The following is a 6,274-nucleotide window of genomic DNA, read 5'->3' on the forward strand; positions in this document are numbered from 1 at the left end:
AAGTATTGTCAATTTGCTGATAGAGAAGCAATGTAACAATTACGTAAATACTTTTGGGGATTGCAATTTGAAGACCGCACAAACTATGTTTATGACAAGTTTGAGTCATCATGCAGGATTGATTACTTGGGAACAAGGAAGTACAACTTTATCTTCAATGGACAAGTGGTATGTGGAAGGGCATGGTATGAGATTCATGGAATCCCAAAGACATCTTTTTATAGGTACAAAACACAATTTGAGCATGACGTGAGGAGGGAAATGCATGGAAACAAGGGGGTAACAAGAGCAGCTTGGGATCATAGAGAGATGGGAAGAGCAATCCTTAGAGACTTTGTTAAGAAGAATGCAAAGCAAATGCTATACAAGAGTAGAACAATGCAAGATGGATCAAGGGAGACACAATTGGTCATCCGAGATGTTTACAAGCAGATAGATATATGGGCAGAAATAAATACAACATTGAGTGGTATTGGATGTAAGCAAATGTCCTTGTCCACCTTCAATCGTATTTGGAACACAGAGTTCAAGCATGTAACCTTAGCAAAGACAAGTAAGTTCTCCAAATGTAGTATTTTCTCAGAGTTTAAAGAGCAACTTGCAGCAACAAAGTGTCTTCAAGAGCGAAATGTGCTTCTAAAGAAGTGTCAATGTCACATGCTACAGCAACAAAGTTGTCGGAACATATATTACAGTTGGCGCTTGGTCTCAGCATTAGATCTAGATAAAAACTTGTGTATCATACATGATAAAATGGACCAACAAAAGAGAGTTATCCCCAGGCTAAGGCTTTGATCAAAAGAGACTGAAAGATCTACTCAACTACCAGTTTCTTTAATAGGCATGATTACACATGGACATGGAGAAGGTAGATATGGACATTTCTCACTCGATCTATGGCCTCATGATCATAACTTCACAATTGCCTCATTGTCATTGTGCTCTAGGAACTTGGAGTGACTATACAGCCATGCAAATGGTGATCTACAAGCAGATGGAATGCCAAGATCAACCTCTCTGCTACTAAATGCCCTCATGTAACAATTTTGATCTCTAAACCGCACTCCTCATGAGAACCTCCTCTTACAAAAAAATCCAAAAGATTAATTGTTAGAATTATGGTATTTTTTTTTCCCCTTTCCCCCAGCCGAATGTCGTGCTGGAGGAGAGGGGAATAGTAAGGGTGAGCAAGCTCCTTGCTGGAGCTTGCGGAAGGGAGAAGGCCATGCATTATGGCCGCGTGGGGGCAAGAAGGATCCCCTCCCCTCAGCTATAAAAGCATGTGGGAGAGGAGTAGGAAAAAAGAAAGGAGCCGACACACTGCTAATGTTGCCGTTGAGAGAGGAGGCATCGAGACACTACTGTGAGTTGGGAGAGGGCCATATCACCGTTAGACATGAGGGAGGTAAGAGCTGTGTGTTGCTGGGAGAAGGGAGGTGCTGCATAACACCACTTGGCCAAGAGAAGCAGAGGGGAGACTACTCTATAGCCACCAGAACGCCGCCATCTGAATTCGTCTGGCCGCCATCCCAACGCCAGGTGTTTTTTTCCTGGAAGCTTTGGAAGCTTCTGAGGGGAGGAGCTAAGCCCCCCTTCCTATGGCTTCTTTAAAGCCTTTCTCTAGAAGTTTTTTTTAACCCTTTCCCCCCTTTTTTTTCCACCAAGAGCATTTTTAAACCCCCCCCTCGGAATTTAACTCCTTCCCGTGGGTTTTCTCCCCCCCCCCCCACAAAAATCCCCCTAGAAGGTCTTTTACACCCCTTGCCCCCTTTTTTTTTCATTCCACTAAAGACCATTTAGAACCCCCTTCACGTGGGGTCCCATCCAAGCCTTTTAAAAACCCCAATTAAGCCCCTTTTTCCCCCTTGGATTTCCCACAAGCTCCCAGTAGCCTGAGTGCTAAACCCCTTCCCGTGGGCCTTTCTTATTGCCCTCTCAAGTGGCTTTAAAAGCCCATTTTACCCCGAGAAATAAGCCCCTTTTTCCCCTTTTGTTTTTTATCATTCCATTGGGCCAGGTTTTAAACCCCCTTTCCGTGGACCCTTTTTCCTTTACCCCTACAAGTGGGTTTTACAAACCATGGCCTGAAGCGTCCTTTCACCTTGCATTCTCGAAAATTGAGAGGAAACCTATAAAGCCTTCTAAAGTTCGATTCCAACAGACAGTGAAACTCATCAAGATTGCCGAATCACTAAGGGAGTTTCACGTTCAAAGAAGATCAGCCAAGATCATAGATCTGCATCCAAGACAAAAATACCAAATTTGCGATGGCTCCTAAGAAGGCAGAAGGCGCAACCGCAGGAGGATCGTCTCTTAACATCCATGTGGACATTTCACCACAAGTCCAGGTTCTTCTTCCTAAATTTGATAAACATCATAATATTTCAATTATGCATTGATCATTTGAGGAACGAGGATGCATGTTTTTTCGATTGAAAATACTTTGGCTAATAGCTCACAATAGAGGGATTCGGTCATTAGTATTTTTCAATAAAACAAACAAAATAAATTGAGCATAAGATTTCTATGCATTTCTAGCAAGTGGTTTTTATGCATTGTGAAGTAATGAAATTAGATTAATTAATGCCCATCTTTAAAAAATGGAATTATGATAGTACACTTCGATTAAGCATGGAAGGAATAAGCCACATATCGCATTATTGAACATATTTTCTTCGAAATGATTCTTAAAGAAAGTTGCTAGCAATCGTAGGAAATTGCTAGGGCTGCACGAAGAAGATTTAACTCTAGGCAAGTGGCCTAAAATCTCAAATCAACGAAAGGTTGAGTAAGTTTAACATACGAAAAATTCATTCGGAAATTAAAGTAGAAAAAGACTGCATGTTCAAACATAAAATCCTAAAGCTTAGTAGAATGAATCTTGTTTGCATGTTATAGGATGATCAATTGGAATTATGCTATAACTTAACCTATGCTTTGATCTTAACCCGAAAAGTTAGGGTTTGTAAATCAACTTATACGTAGGCAATGAATCATGTGGTTACGAAAATGGTAGCGTAATTATCTTCAAGATTAGACAAGTTAAATTGGTTTAAACCTAAACACCTAAAAACCACGAGAGACTCGTTTAGGAAGGGTTAATTCAATGCAACATGTCCCAAAAAGCTAACTAGGATTTAACACGTTGAGGACATGATCTAGTTGCTCATATTGCCAAAGCTGAAACTCCTATACCCTAAAGACTTGCCCACATTCATGGAATGTAGGGACATTAGGACATACTTGCAAGAAGTGATCTAGGGTTTTTCCTAAGGATCTCTCGATAAAAAGATGAAACTCGGTTTGAACTTGGAACCCTACGACCAACAATGTCGACCTAGTGCAATCAGGAATGGATTGTTATATCTAATCATGAATTCGTGAGTATAAGACTCCATTCGATGGGTAAATAGTCCCATAAGTTTTGATGCGACACTTGGCAACAAGTTGCAGAGTCGCATGATCTTGTGATTTGATCACAAGGGAATGACAAATTCCTCGAGATGAGATTGGATAATTCTTACGCAAGTTTATCTTGCAAGAGGATAAATAATTGTCTGATATAGCACCTTTCTTGGGTAAAGTGACCAAGATATAGGGATTAGATATTTGCTTGGAAGCAAAAGACCAATCGGTAAATTGGAATAACATATTTGCTGCTAATAGAACTTAAGGTTTTGGTTAAGTTGGGTTAATAGGGTACGGCCCTAACCCAAGGATATAAGGGTTAACAGACAAACCCTTGGGGATCTTGCCAAGTTGCAATTGATCCTGGATCGAGTGCTGGATACATTCGGAAAGAAGGATTCGCTGCTTAGCAGTTGGCCAAATAATGACCAATGAAAATGATTGTGCTTGTAACTGTAATATCCCGAAGGGCCGCATGTACTGCCTCAATAAAAACGAAATTGGATAAATGATTTTTTTTTTAAATTTCCCTTATCCCCCCAGCCGATTGACGAGCTGGAGGGGGAGGGGAATAGAAGGAGTGATTAAGCTCCTTGGTGGAGCTTGGAGTGAGGGAGAGGCATGCGTGATGCCACGCAGGGGAGGGAGGATCCCCCTCCCCTCCCCTATTTAAATCGAGGGGGACGAAGCTGAGGGAAGAGCGGTCCACACGCTGTGAAGGAGACGAATGGAGAGAGAAGAAGGACTCTGGTGCTGCCATCGCCGTGCTGAGGAGAGAGGAGGGAGAGTAGGGCACTTTAAGGAGGAGGCTGCCGAACAGGAGGAAGAAGGCCCGTGCTGCGTGGAGGGGACGCTGTAGACATCATTGTCGTATCGCGGCAAGACTAGGAGGATGTCGTGCCACTGTGGACCGCCGCCATCGGGGAGGGCGCCACTGCCTGCCGTTACCAAGACTGCCACTAGCTTCGCCGTGATAGGCCGCTGCCATTTCTCCCTGCCACGTCGTCAACCATCCTTTCAAGCTCCTCCCCCCAATCATTTATCTCAGGAAGCTTCTTAGAAGAAGCAGCTTCTTAGAAGCTTCTTCTAAGAAGCTTCTAAGCGGGGCTTCTTAGCCCCCTTTCCCCTAGTTCAAACCCACCTTACCCCCCCCCCCCCCCCCCCCCCCCCCCCCGTGTCTTAAACAAAAAAACCCCCTAGGGCCCCTTCCTGTGGAATTGGAGATTTTCCCCCATAAAAGGTTTTTTTTTACCGTAAAGATCTTATCTTCCCAGTTTTTATTTCCCCCTTAGGGCCCTTGCTCATTATAACCCTCGGACTACCCCCTTATATCTTCTCCTAAGGCCTCCTTAGGCCCCCTTTTTCCAATAACCTATAACGCTACTTTCCCCCCGCTTGGAGTTCCTCCCTTAGAATTCTATAAGGCCCTTTTCCCCCAAGAGAATTTGTCCTTAGCCTTTCCTTCAAACTCGCAAAATACCTTGGAGCTTTGTTCTTCTTCCCCTACTTGTAAAAGGGAAGAGAGTGCTGAGTGTTTTTTTTTAAACACCTTCCTTTCCCGCTCTAAAGCCTCGAGGGAGACCTCTAAAACTACTTTCAACGGAAACGGTGCAAGGGAGCGACGGTGGAATTCCGAAAGAAGTGTAAAGCTGCTTCCACGTTTGACGGACTACAATTGCGATGCCTCCTAAGAAAGTCCAAGGCGTAGCCGCGGGAGGATCATCTCCCGGTATCCATGTGGATATCTCACCCCAAAACCAGGTGTTTCTTCTTGGCTTTAATTCGGTTTTAAGTCGATCATGCAAAGAGAAATTGTTAGGGATAGGACATATTTATCCGAGTTATTTGTAATGAAGGAGTTTAGCTTATTTGAATGAATGATAATGCATAGAACTTAGTTTCCTCAAATTGCATCAAGCATTATAAATTACGAGCAAGATTATCCATTTACTATAATAGTATATTTTAGTTAAATCCTAAAGGTATAGAATTTATATCTTGCGCCATTAGTCTTATTCCTTTTCGCAACGAATCATTGTAAATGATTAAATTCATGATAGGTTTCTTTCGTTGCTCAAATTACTAGGAAGTTATCATTGCTAATTGTACATCTTAGTAGGGGAAATGCTTGTTATTTGACATGAGTTCATCTGCAAGGAAAAAGGAAGTTTAAATTGAACTGTATTGACTGAAAAGTAAATTGTCACAAGGATAGCAAAACCGTGACAATACGATTAATATTACCTTCCAAAAGATAACCAAACCAATCTAAACATAGAAATATTCATACCCAAAGCACTTGACTACTTTCCTTATTGTAGGGTCAAAAAAATTCGTAAAAATAAAGAACTAGGGTTGTTCCCTAGATTCTTAAAAAAGAAACCCTAGGCCCACATACGTCAGCTTAAAGGATCTAAAACGGATTATTCCATCACAGGACTTGCGCAGCAAGTACGAAATCATTTAGTCTTGTGATTGATTCACAAGGAGAAAGGGTAAAAACCCTCAATAAGGATGGCAGATCCCTACGCAAGCTATCTTGCAAAAAGGGCGTATTTTTGGATATCCTTCTAAATAAGGAAAGTTGTAAACCGGAAACTAGCATATCTAAGGAACTTTAGGGTTGACCAAGTTGGGTTAATAAGGTACGCCCTACACCAGAATGTAAAGGATCTTGCCAATTTACAAGACACCTTGGGAACGAGTCCTGATACACTCAAAAGGAAAGAACACTTCCTTAGCAGTTTGCCAAACAACACGGTTGATTAATGGAAATATTTGTCCCTGCTAGAGATTTTAGGGCTCTGTTTGAATTATGAATTACAAATTAAATGAGTACCTATACTTCAGGTTAAAGGCTGAAGAA

The sequence above is a fragment of the Lygodium microphyllum genome, chromosome 6, assembly GCF_053477565.2.
Source record: "Lygodium microphyllum isolate KBCC chromosome 6, Lygodium_microphyllum_v1.1.10, whole genome shotgun sequence".
Lineage (NCBI taxonomy): Eukaryota > Viridiplantae > Streptophyta > Polypodiopsida > Schizaeales > Lygodiaceae > Lygodium > Lygodium microphyllum.